Here is a 19718-nt window from a genome sequence, read left to right as displayed (position 1 = left end):
TGCACAGGTATTACTTTTTTAAAAAAAATTAATACGTTAATATTTTGGAAAATTAAACAATAGGAAAATCTCAGATCTCTTTGCCCCTGTTCATGCCTCACCACAAGCTTTGCAGGGTCCAGTGTCCTTGTTCACAATCAAAGTCCCAAACACCTCTGCTCTGGGATCCCCTTTAATCTGACCTGCTAGCTCCATTTCCATCCATACTGTGCAGGGCCTGCCTAGATCCCCATGAGCTTGGCTCTGTAAAAACTTTCGCCTCTCCCTGCCTCAAAGACTAGGGACATTGGTCTCCTTTTGGGCAGGAGGGTCCCTCTTAATGTCACAGCACTTTTATTCTCACTTCAGAAAACACTGCTCCCAGACCTCCAGGCTCTGACTCTTGAGATTTAAAAGCAGAATTTAGGAAGCCAGTAAACCCCTTTCCCTCAAACTAACACTGCATTAGACATAAGAGCCACTTTGGGAACTTAGAGCCATAGCCTCCTCTGGCCTTGCTCCCCAGGACAAAGGTGTAAACTTAGAAGATCTACTTTGAAAGAATAGAGGCAATTAGGAAATGTATACTGTGGCAGGCATCCCCCTCACCAACACCAAAAAAAAAAAAAAGATGCTGTCCTACTACATTGTCCTGTTACTTGATCTTTGCATTTCTGGAGGAGTAGAAACAAAGCGCGTCTAGCTGACTTTCCCTTTCCCCTCTCCTTTACAAGAATGTATGGATGATTTTCTTGGTTCAGAAAATTCTTTCTCTGATTTATTCCTCAATTCTCCAAGATTAGTTAATCCTAGAAAGAGATGTTTGTCCCTCTCCCAGGAGCCTGGAGTCGCTGGGCCTTGTCCTTACCCCTCACTCCAGCCCACCTTCCTCTAAAACATAGATTGATCCGAGGAATAGGGGTGAACAGCTTTCTCTGCTTAAAGGCAGCAAGGAAAGGGTCCGGTACCTGAGCCTACCCCCACCTCACCCCCTCCCTCCCTGACTGCTGTCCATTCTCAGACAATAGCCTCCAAGATCCACACAGTCATTGACCAAGCCCCAAATCCTCCTGGATAACCCACATTTTCTACACGCGTTTTTATTATTTTTTTAAATGGTAGAAAAAGAAGATGAATGTTACCTTAAAAAAATTAAAAAGGTGCATTTTCCAAACACATCCCTAAGCGATTTACTCTCAAAATTCAAAGGACCAAAGGACTGGAAAGATGTTGATTATAGCCAGCACATCTTTCCAGAAAATAAGCCTCTAGAATTAGCAATGCCCAGCACCTGAAGCAAGCAGATTGCTTGCAATAAGTGTTCATTTGCAATCAGGATAACACATAGTTCTCTGTGTTTGAGCTGAGAGCTAAATTGGTAATTGCTCTTTTGTTATTCCCTATGGTTAAAAAGAGAGCTCTAACCTGGCTTTTTTGTTTCAACTTTTAGTTTCAGCTTATGATCAAAGAAAATAGCAGAAATCCAGGTGGACTGGCTGCCCTTCCTTGCTTGCCTCCTTGAATACTTATTACCTGTTTGAGGCAGGCTGGGGGGTGAGTCCTAGTGGGTCTTCCAGATGTGCACTAGCCACGCCCCTCTCCATCCAGTGGGAGTTGTAGATTCTGGGTGGCCTTCACATCTTTTTTAGCTTAACTCTGGGTCTGTACTTAGCACTTGGTGGTCTTGTTCCCCCAGGTTTCACAGGATCATCTCCTGGGAGCAGGCGGATGAGCTCCTCGAAGGCGTGGAGGGTGCCTACATCCTCCAAGAAAGCCAACGGCAGCCAGGATGCTACACGTTGGCTCCAAGGTGAGCTGTGCTTCACTCATTGTTCATGTGGTCTCATAAATGGTTTTACTTATGATTTTCCCATTTTTAAAAATTCTGGTAAAATATGCATGACATAGAATTGATCACTTGCCATTTTTACTTTTTATAAGACTACAGTTCAGTAGCATTAAGTACTTTCTCAACATTGTTCAACCAAATCCCCACCATCCACTTCCAGAATTTTTCTGTTATCCCAAGCAGAATTTCAGTTCCCATAGACAGTCATTCCCTCTCTACCATTTACTTTTTATTTTTACTTTGTTACAAAGCAACAGCGATATATCAAAGGAATTTGTGTAAATTTTCTTGGCCACAGGTGTCATCAAGTTATCAGGTATGAACACAGGGGCTCTGTTTATGGACACAGAGTACTCTAGAGAATTATCTGGAAAATTAGTGTTCCTACAGCTACTTCTACCTGAGTCATTGAGCTAGTTGACAGAGGAAGGTCTCAGTTCCCAGAAGCCCTTGTTTAACCATTTGCATGCCTGATAAGACCTGCTGGGTCTTGTTTGTACACAGTGCTCTCTCAGGGATCACCTTGACTCCAAAAGTCATCATGAGGCAGTCCCGAAACTGCATGCCAACACACCAGCAGAGCAGGGTTCTCCTGAGACTTTTACATTATTAGTATTGAAAGGCAACATTTATTTATTGCCTCTCCATAACTTGATCAAATATTTTATCCATTTAATCCTCACCACAATCCTGGTGAGTTTGGGGGAGGTGTCCAATTCCAGAATCATATTGTCTTCCATAAGTTCAACCTGAACTCTTTGGGATTGGAAGACCTTTCTCATAGAAGGAATAGGAGCAGTGGACATACATCCCAGGCCAGTCCACAAATGGGTGTGTATTCAGGGCACCACCTCAATATCGTGGAAAGAAACTATCCAAGTCACAACTGGACATGTCTGGAACACATCTGAAGTGAGGTAATGGTGAAGAGAACTTCAAAAGCTATCAGGTGCTCTAGGTATGCCATGTACTTTCCCATCTTCCAGCACCTGAGCAGCAAGAGCTGGCAGTCCCAGTGGGGAACCCAGCAGGAGCTGTGAGATGAAGGATTAGGTCCTTAAGTAACAGCCAGGGATAAAGGCAGGGGACCCCATGGGTGAGGTTGCTGGGATGCCAGTAATGGTTGTACTCTAAGCTCACCCTGGTATCTCTCTTCTCCTGCACTAACTGTGGGCGCTGTGCTGGTGGTGGTCAAAGATGTAATAATAAGTGAACATCAGGGTGAATGGTGATGGCATTCCTTGCGGAGGTAATTGTCAATTCCCATTAAAGTATTTTATAGGTAAGATATCTGTAAATTAGGTGCCACCCTTGACTTTTACAGATGAGAATGCTTTGACTTAATGGCCTTGTGACTTTTAGGAAAAATGACCCCAAATGACTATGTGGGGTTAAATCCAACCTCCACCTTACCCCAGACATGAAAGAAACCTCCAGCCAGTAACCCCAACTTTTTAGGCCTCAGTTACCTCTGCTGCCAAGTAGGGACAGAAACTGAACCCACCTGGAAGGGTCTCTGAGATCATTAAATGTGAAGTGCTTAGGCCTGTGCTGAGGCTGTTGTCACTGTTCCTCACTGTTCCTGTCCTCTCACTGCTGTGATTCCTTGTTCTCTTGGGGCAGGTTTGGAAACCAGACTTTAAAATACTGGCTCTTCGATGATGGGAAGCACTTTGTGGGTGAGAAAAAGTTTGAGTCCATTCATGACCTGGTGACAGATGGCCTGATAACACTGTACATAGAAACAAAAGCTGCCGAATACATTTCCAAGATGACCACAAATCCCATCTACAAACACATCGGGTATGCCACTCTACTCAGAGAAAAAGTGTCCAGAAGGCTGAGCAGGTCTAAAAATGAATCAAGAAAAACGAACGTCATGAAGGAAGAGCATACGCCAGTGGAAAAGGTGAGCTGTGTGTGAAAGAAGCAGCCTTTCTGTTCTTGGTTTGTGCTGAATAAGAAAGTGGTTCATGGTAGATGTGATTTGCCAAAATGTTGGAGGATACCCAGCTCCACCCAAAGACCTCTAGAATTCTTGCTCCAAAGGGACCTTAGACATCTTCCAGCTCAACCTCCTCATTTTCCAGGTGAGGAAACCAAGACCAAGAAATGTTAAATGATTTGCTCACACATACAGTCAGAGCCAGGACTTGGACACACAATTGTTTTTTAATTTATTTGGTGTTTGAAAGTAAAAAATAATGTTTAATGATGAACCATCAGGATGAAACATGTTTCTAGTTGCCATTTGAGATATCACTGGTTCCATCTCTAGCTCTGCCCAGCAAGCCAAATGCATAGTTGTGTTTGCCTCTCTTAGAACTGGATGACCATCCATGAGCCTTGAGTTAAGGGTGTAGCTCCGTGGTAGAGCATTTGACTAGCATGTGTGAGGTTCTGGATTCATTCCCTAAAACTGCAAAATGAAAAATGCCAACCAATCCTGGCCCATTAGCAGTTACAATAGCTCCCTGAGAGGCTTAGAAAGACAGGCTGTCCCCCACCACAGATGAGCATTATCATGCTCAGCTAGGGATTGTAAAAGCCCTGAGTGGATGACAGTGTGAACTGGGAGTGTCATACATAGCAGGACATGGTGGAGGTCTGACTTTCATCATCAGTAAGTTGCTATTTGAAAGCATCACCACAGTTTGCTTGCAGATTCTTGGGATGTACCCCTTTGGGGACCATCTGCTTTGACTGAATGAAAGTGTCAGCCAGCCACACCCTCACCCCCACTGAGTCTTTGCTGAGCCCTGCTTCTACAGCAAGGTAGGACTGGTACAGAGATAAATAAGCCAGGCAAAATGGTGAGCACTGCTACTTCTGGTGGTTGCTAATTGTTAATTAAAACAGAACTGGCCCCCTGTTGTCCAGGGTTGGTGGAAGGTAAAGAAACCTCAGGTTGACTGACTAGGCATCTGCATCATCCTTGGAGATTCACCAGAAAGCCCTGAGATGGAGAGGGCAGAGGGAGGCAGCAGTGGACCTGTTGGCAGAGAGGGATGATGTTAATTGATTTACTAATTGTGCTTCAGAAGAGAGCCTTCACCAGAATCACATCAGCTGAGCAGCTGGCCCATGAAAAAATAATTTGCCATTTTCTTTTTATAACCCCAGTGTCTCTGCAGCACCTGTGTATTCTTTAGTTTAAAAAAAAAAAGATCTGGGAAATTGTTTGCATTTAAACCAGAGAGGAGAAACTTGAGTCCCCAACTTTCTGAGTTTATTCTGGTACAGACAAGAGCCATTCCTTGGTCTGCTGCAAAATCTGTTCAAAAGTAATTTCGAATAGAAAATCTGGAAGCTGACCTTCCTGGCCATGACAAAGCAGAAGATGAATTATAAAATAAATCTCTGAAGTGGTGTTTGTATTTCTGATTCAGAGAGCAGTGCCACCAGGAAAAACAATCTATTACAAATGGCAGGTTGTGCAACAGAACTCATCAAGGAAAAGAGATGAGGAGAGAGGCCACCCCTTCCATGTTGGGGATGGAAGCTTAGATCCTGGATGTTGGAACTGATCCTTCTAGATCATTGTCCTACCCTGAGAGGAACGTTTGCTTCATAGAAGCTGATATTTCTGATACTGCTACTGTGAAATTAGTACCATGAAACATACTCTTTTCTATAGATATTTTGTCTTCATTTTTAAAAAGTGGAGGAGATGAATAATCAGATTCATAATCGTGTTGAATGAGTTACCCAGTATACTTTCATTTTGGGGGAAAATTCAGGCAAATAAAGAAAATATGGCAAGAAGAAGTTCAAATTCAGCAAGTGCTTTGATGGACAGGTGCCATCAGTGTAGATTTTCTTGGACACTAATGATATGATATCTGGCTTTCCTGGGGAATACTCTGGACACTGGGTCTGGTCACTTGCTGGCAGCCACTCATTTTGTTAGTAGTTTGTTAAGTAACTTGGTAGAAATCCCATCTGTTTCTCTCTGACTGGTACTGACAAGTGGAATTATTAAAAGTCCCAGTCTTGCCAGAAATTGTGTGTCCCTTAAGGGCAGGTCAATGGCTTGTTGCCGTGAAGGCAGGGACTAGAGAAGAGCTACTGGAAACTTGAATGGATTGACTGAGAGGAGCCTGGAGTACTTATCTGCTTCAGTGATGGTGCGTCTTGAAAGTTAATGAGTAAAATGGGTAGATTTCTCAATATTTCTTAAATGCAAAACACACCATTTCTGTTTCCAGATTCCTCAAATATTCCCCCATTTATTTTATTGACCATTTCCAAATGAATCCAGAGAGACTGTTATCGGTGAATCCAAGAACATTAACAGTGCTAATTGGCACAAAGATGTTACTTACTCCATCAGATTTGAGTGGTTTCCAGATTTATCTGCTGTCAAGAGTGTTAGCAGGGAACTTGATTTTAATAACTGTGGATGAGATGGGGACATGGGGAAGATGCGAAAAAAATTAGCAATGGTTAGCCAATCACAGTTGGTTTCCTTTCTGATTCTCTTTTTAATTGGTTTTTAAAACATTATGATGTGTAAAAACCACTATTTGGTGTATTTAATTAAAATGCTTGTGTCTGGTACAATTTCCTATATGCCAAGTATTTAGAATTTATTCTAAAGCTGGATTATCTACTGACCTTCAGAAATTGCTGTGAGCAATGTAAGAGTAACAACAGGATTTAACATTGGTTCAGACATTTATAGTTTATAAACAGATTTCATATATGTGAAATAATTACCCATTTTATCCTTGGAAATTCTTAGCTAGGTTCATAGGCGGGAAACACCAGCTCCATTTCATTAAAGTGTTCACAGAGGCAGGATGAGGAATCAAACCCAGGCTTTCTAATTCCAAGTTTGGAGCGTCTTAAATCTACTGAGCAGCTGGGTCTCATTCAGTCCTGATTGTCTTTATTGCGTTAAGTAAATATCCTTGGTTTTGGCCATCCTACATCCACCATGCTAAAAATCACTCAGTCTTTACATGATCTGTGTTTGAAAACACACTGCCATTTCCAGGCATATGAACTAACCTTTCTTTTTAAACTATCCTACTGAGCCAAACATGTGACAAATAATGTTTTCAACAGCACACTTATATTAATTAAATATGGTTTCCATATTAAAGTGCATTTATGTTTTACTGGGAAAAAATCTGTACCTTTGATATAATAAAATGCATTTAAAAATATATGAATTGAATATCCTTTATCCAAAATAGTATTTCAGATTTTGGAGCCTTTTAGATTTCAGAATCCTTACATAAACTATATCAATTGCCCAGCCACAATCTGAAAATCTGAAATCCAAAGGCAAGATGAGGAACCTGACCCACATTGGATTTTGAAGCATTTTGGATATCAGATTTTTGGATTAGGATTGCTCAATTTGTATCATATTGTATCCATTCACTTCACTATGTTTTACAGCAGCCAAAGTTAGAAAACAATCTAAATACCCATCAACTCAGGGCTCTTCAATGAATTATGGCACCTTCCAGTAACAGAATGCCTTGCAACACTTGGAAAAGAATGAGAATCCTGACATAGGCTGAAACAGAAAGGTCCCCTGGCCAGAAAATAAAAAAAAAGCAACTTGTGATATCATATGTATGTACAGTATGTATATTTTGTGTAAATTAGGAGAAAAATCTATTGTATATATGTCCTTTCCTGGAAGATCATAAAACTTCCTTTGAAGAACACAAGAATTAGGGTCATTGGTTGACTATATGAAGAGGCAGAGGGTATTTGAAAGGGGTAAGTGTGGAAAGGAAAATTTTCCCTGATCCTATTTGATACTTTTTGAATTTTGCATCATGATACCTGTAGTATCTACTCAAAAAATTAGAAAAGAAAAAAAGAATTTATTATATCTTAAATCAAATATGTTAAAGTAAACTTTTTGTCCCCTCTCTTCCCCCCACCACCCTAGATCAGTTTCAGCACTCTGCAACCAGGCTGGTTTTCCCATCCCTCTCAAATAGTTTGTGTTTAGAGACTTTTACTAAAGGTTAGGAGCTGGAAGAGGGTAATTATAGCACAGGGCGGAAATGGCCACATAAAAAAGAATGTGGCACAACTGTCCCTTGAGTTGTGTTGGCTGCGGCTGCCTCCCTGGAACTCCCACTGCCCACCCAGACTCCTCACTATGCTCCCCCAGGACACTCTCAGCCCACCTCCCACTTCCCCTCCCCTCCAGCATGCCCCAGCTGCTGTCTGACCAATACCCAGGTCCCTCTTGCTTTCTTATAGCAAGCAGCAAAGCCCTCTTAGGTTTCCACTCTTCTACTGCAAACCAAGGTGAGCTACCTTTTCTGGCTACAGAATCTTTCCAACTCTTCAGAGTGTCCTCCTTTACAGAGCAGTGACCTTTGTATCTAGAGTAATCCTTTCATTGCTTATTTCCCAGTTCCCACCATATGATCCAGTTGACCCATTCAGATATCTTTGTGTAGAGTGATACTACATTTTCCTGCACTGCCCTTGAACCGGTGGCAATGGCCATGCTCAGGAATGAATGCCCAGCCTGGTTGGTCAGTGGAATACTCAGATCATCCTGAGTTATATTCCCCAATCCCATGATGGAACTTAATGGCTCTTTGTTCAGGAGGTGACTCTTTGCTCAGGAGAGTGTTTCAGTGTTGTTTTAATCTTGGCAAAATGCTGATTTGCTTTGTCTACAGAACAAAGTTCAGAGTCCTCAGCATGATATTTTCAGCCTGTCTGAGTCTGGGTCCCTTGGAAAGTAGAGCATGAGAGTAGGGCCTGGCGTAGAAGTTAATGTGGGAAGGTATGCCCTAAGCAAGAGGGAAGGGTCAAGGTCAGGGTAAGTCAAACAGCTAAACTGAGAGGAGAGAATGATTGTGCATCAAGTTGTCAAGATGGTCTTCTTGTAAGGGGCCATGAAGAACAGGTCTTGGGAGGAACTGAAGGGGCGGTGCTTAGCTGTCACCTCTTTTCTGTATTGCTGAGAGGATGCCCTGTGCTGTCAAGCCCCTCCCATTTCCAGGGTGCACAGGGGAATCTGGAGAATCTAGTGGGCTCCCGCATCTATTCCTGGCAGAAAAAATGCTTCAAAAACAGGTTCCCCCAAGAGAATCCCAGAGCCTCAGGCCTGAGGTAGACAGATAGTGGTTAGGAGGTGGTGAGGGGCATCCCTTCTCAATTCAGCCCCATCTTTCCCAGCATTTCTCCTGCAGTTCTTCCCTTTCTGTCCCTTGCTTCCCCTCGCTCTGTGCCACCTGCCTGAAATGCATCCTCCTACTGTGATTTGTAGATACCGGTTTGCCCTTTGAAGGCCAGCACAGCTACTTCTCTCTTTAATACAATCTGTGGGGGCCCAGACCCATCTAACAAACACCCCACCCAACATTTAGCACATAATCTTTATGATCCTTTAGCATGTTTTGTCCAAGTAACTGTTTAAATCATTGGCTAAAGTGTTGGCCTCAGGGACCTTCAGCATGTGAGATGCTGGTTAGAAATGCACGTCTCAGATCCCATCCCGGAGCTACTGGATCAGGCCCCTGCCAGCCTGTGTTTTCACAAGCCTCAGGTGGTACTTTGCATGCAGTTTGAGAACCTGAGGTTTGGATATTTTTTCTCCTCCACTAGAGGTTGACCAATTACAGGCAGAGGCAACTGCTTAGAGGCAGCAGTTCAGCTCCATGTCTGCAAAGACCCCAGCACTCTGTTCTGATCCTAAAGAACTCAAAGGACTCGGGGAAGAGGGTTTGGACATTTTATTACTCATGTGCTCCGTGGTGGCAGACCAGGATAAATGGAGGGCTGAACTCATCTACAGGCAGGGAAAATATATAAAGATAGGTTGCATGCCAACTGCTCCTATGAGTTTCTTCAGATGTTTTATGAATATGTGATTTTACTTCACACTGCTGTCCTTCTGCTTTGATCTCCACCTAAAGACTGGAGGTGAGGGAAGTGGCCAGACCCCACCACACACACAAACACATTCTTGGGCATTTGTCTTGGTTCACCTTCAGAAACGATGGGCCTTCTAGACACTAATGTGTCTTTGCCTCAGCACCAGCACATCAAGAGTGCACCTGTAAATACTTTTTGGCTAATGAACCATGGAAAACTTAAAAATGTGATCAGTTGCTCCAAGTTCACCTTAGAGGACAGTGTATCTCAGATTCACCTGGAGGGTATGTCATTGTCTCCCACCCTTTCTCTTGGGGCAAGCTCTTTCCTCCACTGGCTGAAATCTGGCCAAGAATGCACTGTAGCATCATGGGAAGTCAGAGCCTGGAAGACAAAGGGAATCTTAAGATCCTCTTAAACAATCCCTTTTGTGTTATAGGACAATTGAGATATCTGGTTCAGTAGCATAAAAAATATTTCAAGGACATCTAGGAGGTTCAAATGGAAGGAAAAAAATTGTGACTGCAAACTCAGAAGTTATCTGAAAGATCTCTGAGCTTTCAAGTTATACCTGCATGACTCCTGTATGAATCACTGGGAAGTAAAAAATGAATTCAGACAGCAGTTTTCTGGAAGGTGTTCCAGCAGGAAATGCAAGGCACATTCAGCTGGGATTTTAAAGATTATTTGTTTAAGCTCTCAAGGGAGCTTCCCTAGGGGCCTGCACCATTAGAAGTGGCCACCACCCCTGTGTTTCAGGAAGAGGAAAGGCAAGAAGGTTATCAGAGTTTCAGGAAAGCTAGAGGAAGCCCTCCACAGTCCTGAACTCCTGCACCACCTTAGAGGGAAACCATCAGCCTGGCCCCTATTGAAGAGAAACTGACTTAATTTCTCTCCTCCTACCCTTTAATCTGCCTGTGCCTCCATTGGTCAATTTCAGCAGAAACCAGAGAGCTAAGGAGCTGGTGTGCAGTCTACAGGTGACAGCCTCCCTGTTCCAGAATGAAGGCAGGACAGAGAATGAATTTAAGAGGGCAGATGAAGCAGAGGATACTAGTGCAAGGTGTGGTTAGAACACAGCCTGGGTACCTATAAGTTGTCCTACTCTGTTAGCATTGCTCTCATCACCTATGTGAAGTTAACCAACTTTGAAAGCCAGATGGGTATTCTTTCACAATGATAGCGTAGCTCATTTTTTGGGGTGGATCCCACAACTATGTTGCTGTGGAGGGGACTGGGTCTTGGATAATGGAAGGGCTTTGTGTCTTCATTAAAATTCACACATGGTGCTGGCAAATGCCCTCTACCAGGCAGAGGTGCTGCATTCATTTCCCAAAGAAAGAGACTGAATTGTTAATGTAATTGAAGAGGTGAATAAGATACACTGATATTACAGGGTCTGGAAAACCTGTAGATTTTCTCTGCAGGAGGTCCTTTGGAAATAATATGTAACTGACATAACCAGTCTTTTCTCAGGAGTCAAGGATAAATGAAGATGAGCATAACTTAGCTAGTAAAAGTGACAAGTACAGTAATGACAGCAGCCATCCATCTTCCTACCCTCACATATACACAGTCATAAAATAGAATGGGATAGAACCCTGTAAGAATGGATTTGAACTTAGATTACATTTGCTCATGAAACCAGGTTTTGCCAAGCATTATTTTACATCCAAAACCTCTAATGATGTGGGATTTATCATCCAGGCTGAGCTGTAGCTGATTTGATTGTTGGTTGTTCTCAAACTGGCTGCAGGTTAGAATCACTTGGGAGCTTATGAAATAGACCCATGTCCAGCCCCTCCTGACCTAAGGCATCTAGGTCCCCACTGGTGAACTTCAAGTATCTGCATTTTTAAGGCTCGCCAGGTGATTTGATCAGGGTCTGTGGACCTGGGTTAGATTAAAAGTGAGATGAGGAGGTGAAGGTTATCAGACATTCAGGGGACATTGATTTCTTGCAGAGTGTAGCTCTCAACTTACCCATGCTTGTGATATTTCTGAGACTCTCATATACTAGCTTAGACTGGCACTAGGAGTGCCTCTTCATATGAGTTCAAACCCCTACATGAGAACATGTTTCAGATAGTAACTCTGGTGGTTATGGATATCTGAGTTCCTGCAGAACATGCTTGGCTCCTTTCCCCAAATTATTGGCTATTTTTTAAATGATGGGAAATAGTTAACTGGAGCAAGGATTTAGAGAATTCACTGAAGGAACAAGGAAAAGTCATTGTCCTTTCAACAGGGGCCAGGCTGGTGGTTTCTTAGTGACAAAGTTTATACGACTGTAACTCTTACTCTTGGCTGCACACTGGAATTCATGGAGGAGTTTAAAAAACAAATAGAAATCATTCCTGGGCCTGTGCTCAGAAAACTACTTGGTACAAGGCTTGGATATCTGGATTTTAGATGCTACTAGTGATTCCAATGTATAGTCAAAATTGAGACCACCCCCCCTACTCTATGAGAAAAACTATAAATATTAGTTAGGTCATCTGCCACAGTCTCTGGCTGGGCACAAATCACGAGTCTCCACACAGCTTGTAGATTCAAACAGCAATTCTTTATTCCCGAACTCACACCGGCCGTCTACAAACACGTTCTGGGGGAATCCACGTTCTCTGCCCAAATCCACTTCTCCCAAATCCACTCTCTGCCCAAATCCACTACTCCTGGGCTTCTCTCTCCCAAAATATACTGTCTGACCCTAAGAACTCAAGAGGAACTCAGCAGCAGGATACGCCCTATTCTAAAGGGGGAACACCCTAATCTCCTATTATGCTAAACTGCCCTATTCTAAAGGGGGAACACCCTAATCTCCTATTATGCTAAACCGCCCTGGTCCTTGAGCAAGGTCACCTTTCAGAAGTCCTTCCACTAGACAGCATGGGAGTAAGCTGGCAAGGAGATTGTCATACCTACTTGGCTGATGACTCCCAGCAGTCATCTTTTCCAGTAGATTACATTAGAAAGCAACTTTGTTCACCAATCTCTCACTATTAGTGTCCTCACCATTTTATGGGAACAAAAGGAAAGTTATTCTATTATGTTCAATGTGTGTTGATGTAAAATGGGCCAAACTCTCTTTATCCAAATCTACAGGAACAGCTAGCCCTGCTATTTTGTGTGCAACATTGCCATCTTGTGGCCTAGAGGAAAGTTACACACTGGTGATAGTCTCAAAGGACCAAATCTAACAGATGTGGGAATAATGAGTAAGAACAAATTTTCAGCAAAGAACTCATTGAATCGTCCCCATTTCCTCAGGTTTTATAGTACAGATTAGGCTATGCAATAGGTGGGGGGTGTCTGTTCTGGCATCTTGTGCTCATTCTCTGTGAAAAGTGAGCAATTCTGCAAGCCTGTGACACTTAAATGTTCCTCCCAAGACCTGTTCTTCATGGCCCCTTACAAGAAGACCATCTTGACAACTTGATGCACAATGTTCCTCTGACTCACTGGGACTCTAGTCCAGAGATGCTCAAATCTTCTCCTCAGGGCCACTTTATGCTCTTTAAACTTACTCAGGACCTCAAAGGGCTTTTGTTTATGTGAACTAAATCTATATTTGCCATATTAGAAAGCAAAGCTGATAAAATATTTATAAGTTCTTTAAAAAGGAGCAAGCCCATAACATGAGCAACAAATGACCATTGTGTGTTCAATAACATACTTTGTGGGAAAAAAAAACATGTTTTCAAAAATGAAAAAGCAGTCAGAATATTGGCATTGTTTTTACATTTTTCTGTAAATCTCCTTAGTCTCTGACTTAATAGGTGACAGCTGGATTCACACATCTGCTCCTATATTCAACCTATAATGATATATTGTTTGGTTGGAAGTGTGGGAAGTAGCTCTGGCCTTAGATATGGAATTGCAAAAGAGACGAATGTTTCTAGTCTATTTTGTTATACTATATTTTAAAAAATATAGTAGAACAAAATCTACAAGCAGAAGTTTCTTAAAAGATTAGTTTTCATTTCAATTACTAAAAAAAAGTCAACTAATAAAATTAGTTTGAACATCATGGTCTCTGTGAAGGTGTCTTGGGTTCCTCTGGACACTGGTGGGCCCTCACTTTGAGAACCACTGTTCCAGGCAGACTCAATGAAAGAAGAGCCCACCCTTTAGAGAACTCTGTGCATGTGCATCTCCAGGGCATGTTGGAGAAAAATAGCCCTGTCATTTTTATCACCTCTGACTGCAGGAGGCAAATGATGCTGAAATCTAGGACAGCTGCCCAGCTCTAGAGACTGGGTAGAGTGGGGAGTAAATTCTATTCTGGATCCAACTCTGAGGGTTTGCCCTGTGTATGACCTCAAAGTTCTTTTCAGTGGCTCTGGGCAGCAGGTAGGCAACAAAACTGAGCCTGGGCCTCTCATTTGAAAACAACTTGCCAGGTAATTCTGATGTATACAGTTTTCCTTTCGTATCCACACAGGATTGGATCCAGGACCCCCACAGATACCAAACTCTATGGATGTTCCCTTATATTAAGTGGTATGATATTTGCATATAACCTATACACACCCTACTGTGTACTTTAAATTATCACTAGGTTACTGGTGATACCTAATGCAATGTAAGTGCTTTGTAAATAGTTGCCACACTGTGGGGAAGAAATACTGTGTACATGTTCAGTACAGATGCAAGATTTTAAAATTATTTTTAGTTGTTGGATCTTATTTACTCATATGCGATGCTGAGAATCAAACCCAGTATCTCATGCATGCTAGGCAAGCGCTCTGCCACTGAGCCACAACCCCAGCCCCAGGTATTTTTTTCCTCATATTTTCAATCTTGGGTTGGCAGAATCCATGGATTCAGAACCCACCAACACAGAGGGCTGACTGCCCAAGGAAAAGCCACCAGACAGGTCTCACTTTCTTCCCTGTATATATGAGGAACAGGCCTAAAGCTCAGGGTGACATTAAACTTGGTAGATGAGACACCATTTTAATGACTCCTGGTATTTTCTTCCTTTACCTTAGCACATGTGCCACCCTCTTGCTGGTTCTGCAGCACTTCTTCTGCCACCATCTTTACTTATGTAATCAGGACACATTAGTCTTACCTCCACCCCACAGTGAATAGCTGTCATTTTTACCCCCCAGAGCCTAAGCACTGTTTTATGGAGATTGTACCTAGAGCCACTTCTCTCCCACTTACAGTTTAAGAACTTCTGGCAGAAGAAAATGTGCTGGGTTCATTGTGATTCAATGCTGGTTGGTTCAAGTCAGAGTGAATGAAACACTTTAGACTGTCATTGCCAGTTTCAGAAGACCTTTCACCCTCCCGCTGCTTGGCTGGACTTGACTGGAAGTACAGCCTGTGTTGCTGAAGCTTTCCTACCACCCTGTAGAGCCAGAAGATGGAAGCATGAGAGAGAAACTAAGTTCTGAGATCCAGAGCTAAGCCTCTACTAGAGCTGCTCCTGCAAGCCTGCGCCCTCTGCTGGATGTTTCAGGTCATTCCTGGTTCACCTTTGAGCTGGGCCAGGAAACGCTTGTGTTGCACTTGAGTTGACTGCACTGTCTTCCTAACCAGAACTGTGACTCATCTGTCAGCTCCCACCACCCTCTTCTGTCCTGTATATCCTGTTCACTTGATTTGAGAAATCTCAGGTATTCCAATTCATATTCATTTTTAGTTTAATCAAATAATCCACATTATCCTTCTTGAAAATGGTGCTATTAAATCAGACAAGGGGACATCTAGTGTTTACTGAAATAGGTAGGACAGACATGGAAATAATCCCAAAACAACATCTGGAATACCTCCTCCCTATTGTTTGCCTCCAGCTCTGTAGAATTATATTTGTAGACCTCTTAATAATTAAATGCTCTTAAATAAGATTAAGGCAAATAAGCTAAAGAGTCCTAGTCAACTCTGATGAACTGAATTCTTATCAACTTGTTATTTTCAGTAAATATTTTTTAAAATGCGAAGAAACGTGGCTCCATCTGCAGCAGAGGTCTCTGTTGGACATGGGACCTACCAGGTCATCAGTAGAAGAGATGATAGAAGCTAGAAACCTGCAGACCTCAAAGAAGGGCCAAAAGGCCAAAAGTCCCTCTGTAGCCTATGAATTAAAGGCTTGGCCTACAAGAATTTCTGGGAATTTTTTTTTTTTCAAATCAAATGTGGGGAAGAAGAGGGGTTTTGTTTCCTGAGTAATTTCCACAGACATTAACAGGAATGACACTATCAAGGCCACATTTGAGGCTATTTGTTTCCATTGCCTCAAACAGGTTGCAGAACTGATGTTACTCATTTTTCAATAATGACATGTCTGGCTGGGTTTTCCTGTGAGTTTAAATATGTGCTCATTGATTTTTGTCTCTCCTTATACATAATCACTTTGAAGTTTCTAGGGGGTTAATATTTCACTTTGTTCCAAGTTCCTATTTATGAACCTAATGAAGTCCAGCCATCAGAAGAATAAGTTAAAGTTTACACATGCAACTTTTATTGTTCTGGTATGAGTTAGAAAATTATCTAAGAAGTCCAGTCACCATCATTTGCAACAGATTCTTCTTTAATACTCAAGTTGTGAGTCAGAAATAAGACAGCATTCTAGGTTAAGTATGTCCCAGAATTAACAGAGTAAAGGCAGGCAGTTATGTTTTACCACAGTATATATATAAATTCCATTTTTTAAAAAAAATATGATATAAGATATTTCTGTTGTGTTTAACACCGAATAATTTTAGGAAACATATAATTATTCCCATGAAAAAAACTTTACATTTACCCAGTATCTCATAGTTTTTAATCCATTATAAACTACATTGTTTCATTCAGTCTCACAACAACCTTTAAATTTAGATTTTTCTCTTTACCAGTGAAGGAGTGAGAGAGATGAATCTTAGGGAAGCCTTGGGTCATGTAGCTAGTAACTGGCAAGTCATGCTGTCCTTTCTGTTACACCACATTGACAAAGGAAACTTATTGGGTTTTTTTGTTTCTCGTTTTAAAGCTTCTAAACAAAGCATTATATTGGGAATTATTTCCCTCCTCAAATATCAGCATTCATTGTCTCTGTGGCCTGATTCTAAGCTTCCATTCTTGACTAATTTGTTCTTATGAATGAATACATATGGCTAAGGGAATTCTTTAAGAAATGTTCAATCTGGAGAAAGATGCCTACCTCTGTGATTCCTAAAAGAATATCCCTGTGTGCATTTTTAGCCTTGAGCTATATGAATTTTAAAAGGGTTCAGCAATTTTGTAAAGCTCTTATACCTTCACCACATCCCAAAGTGACAAGTGTGAGATGCCTGTCTTACACAACAAGCATGCTCCTCACTTCTTCCAATCATGATGGAACAAATGGGGATGAGAAGACATTGCAGCCATACTAACACTGCTGAACGTTAGGCAGTAAGTCCTGATCCAGTTCTCCCTTTCCTTGGCTTTGAATCACCCGGTGAACTCTGGGACTGTACAATTATACACGAGGAGTTTTCAATTTACTGAATTTTTTTTTCCCCTCTGGTAAGTCAAATGTAAAAATTAACCAGGTCACAAGGAAAGGAAGAAACACTAATGTTCATTGGGTGTCTATCACATGCCAGGTTCAGTGGGGTAAGGTTTTTGGTTGGTTGTGCTCTCTGCCCTCCCATCAGCTCAGAGAGGGAGGAATCAGAGTGGCTGAAGTAATATGTTCATAACCACCCTGCTGGCAGGTGACTGGAACCCAAACCCCTGGCCATCCTTAGTCGAGAGCCTCTTCAGTAGCTCCCATCTGAGAATGAGCTCTCAGTGTGGCCCACAATGACCTTGTTCCTGTCACCCTGCACACACATGCACACTGATTCACTCTCATCTATAGTACTTCCCCTCCCCAACTGCATCCAAGAGGCCACATGTGACCAATGGAGGTTTTGTGAGCCTAGCCCTGGGGTTTGATGTCCCCTGACCCCCTCCCCCCCCCCCACACACAGCCTCCTCCAACTCATTGCAGTGCTCCTCCCCCACCTCTTACCCAGCCCCCTGTCCTCATTTGAGTAATTCCTACCTGTCATTGCAGACCAAACCCCAGCCATTCCCTCCCTCAAGTCTTCCCTAACCTGCCCAGGCCTTCCTTCAAGGTCCCATCCTTGGGCTGCCACCTGTGGCTTAAAGCTCTCCTTGCCCTTAGTACACTCTACCGGGAGGGTTTGCTCATGAATTCATTCATGCTTAATTATCAATAATAAATGGTAATAACAATTAACTATTTATTGAGCACCTAATCTGTGCCAAGTACTGTTCTCTGGAGATATAGGCCAACTGTACTTAGAGCAACCAGCTCAGGATGGGCCAGAGGCAGAACACAGTCAGCCAGCCCCTGGGTTTTTGCCTGGACTTGCCCAAGCATGGTGGGAGAGTGGCCATGTGGCCAAAACTTGTCCAGTCTGGCTGAGAACAAAGCCACAGGAGGAGGCAGGACCAAGAGCAGTTTCATCCTTGGTTTTATAGGCCAACCCATTTCGCTTTGTTTTTGACCCAGCACTAACTTGTGTGGAATTTCTGTTTCCTGTAGCCAGAGGAGCCCTAATGGGGTCCTTAAAGAAAGCAGACCATATCCTCAGAAAAGGCCCCTCTAGAGTAGGGAGTAGTGTGGATGAACCTGGGTGGTGGGCTGCTGAACGGAAGACCAGGCAGGCAAGAGCAAAGGCTGCTGAAATGGGTGAGCATGAGAAAGCCACAGAAAGCAAGCTGAAGTTGGAGTGGCAGAAGACTGGGCATGGTAGGGGGTAGAAGTAGTGATAAAATGAGACTTCTCCATGTTGTGTTTTAAAAGCCAGTAGCCATGGGCAGATTTTTAAATAATGACAGTATGACCAAAGCCAATCATCCTTTTCCATTTTTAAACCATAAGTGTATGCTAAAGTTTATTATCTCCTCATCATCCTAACTTTGAAGGCTTAAGTTTGCTGAATTGTTTTTCACAAGTTTTACTAGCTTTGGGTCGGGATGGGAGAGAACCCAATGCACGTGCTCTGCTCTTGTGGATGAACAGAGCCCCACAGAGCTGCCCTAGCTCAAAGGGCTCATCTGTTCTCTTTTCCAAAGCCACATCCCTCAGACCCAGACTCAAATAAGTGCTCATTAAATGAGTTAGTGTGTGCTCCTCCTTTTTCTACCTCCCACCTGCAAAGGAAAAATACAGCACATACCTTTCTTAGAAGAGCTGTGAGCTTTAAAATTATCTGTGTTGAATTTGGTAATGAAATAAAAAAAAAACTCATTAACCTGGGCTTCCCAAATCCTAACCTTTAATATCTATGAAAATGTTATTCACTAATTAAAATGGTTTAAATAATATTGAAATGAAACAGAACTTAAGAGTACAAAGGTTTTCCTTCAAGTTGATGAAAGTATACACTTAAAATGGAATAAAAAGAGGTCAGCAATCACTGCAGCTGATCAATCTTCCTTAGTCTGGTGGTTCTCACATTTTAGTGTACCTGACAAATCACCTGAAAGTCTTGTTAATATCCACATTTCCAGACCCTTCCCCACCATTGCTGCTACAGTAGTTCTGGGTGGTTTTTGAAACTACAGTCAGCTAATATGATTAAGTGTATATAGAAACTCTAGAACTAGGGCAAAAATAGTTGATGGTATGTAATATATAATTTTACATATGTGTATGTGTATGTTACGTGTGCTTCTATGTATGTGTGTGCATACATACATACATTTTAGCATTCTTTATGTTTACTTTCCTAGAATATAAGCCAACTGCATCATAAATGTTCCATAAATGTTTATTGTTTTCATATAGCATGAATCTTGCCAATGGCCACTGAAGAGCTTCTCCTTGCAGAGGTGATGTACAGGATGGCTAAGTGCAGGGTCCAGTGCCAGAGGCTGTGGGGCCCTTGATAGCCACTTGAACTCCCTGAGTGTCAGTTGCCTCATGTGATTATAATCAGACCTGTCTCCCTGGAGATTGCTGGTGACCAAGTTAAAGCAGATGAAGCTCCAGGACCAGTCTTGACCCATGATGGGCACTCTGTGAGTGTGGCTG

The 19718-nt window shown here is 42.4% G+C and overlaps 1 pseudogene; it reads left to right on the top strand.

Annotated features, from left to right (window-relative positions):
* Positions 1-3599: 3599 nt before the first annotated feature.
* LOC143389532 (beta-chimaerin-like) overlaps positions 3600-19718 on the top strand; it is a 101764-nt pseudogene continuing 85645 nt past the window's right edge.

Source organism: Callospermophilus lateralis, unplaced genomic scaffold, assembly GCF_048772815.1.
Source record: "Callospermophilus lateralis isolate mCalLat2 unplaced genomic scaffold, mCalLat2.hap1 Scaffold_63, whole genome shotgun sequence".
NCBI classification, from domain to species: Eukaryota; Metazoa; Chordata; class Mammalia; order Rodentia; family Sciuridae; genus Callospermophilus; species Callospermophilus lateralis.
This window is presented reverse-complemented; position numbering and strand designations above follow the sequence as displayed.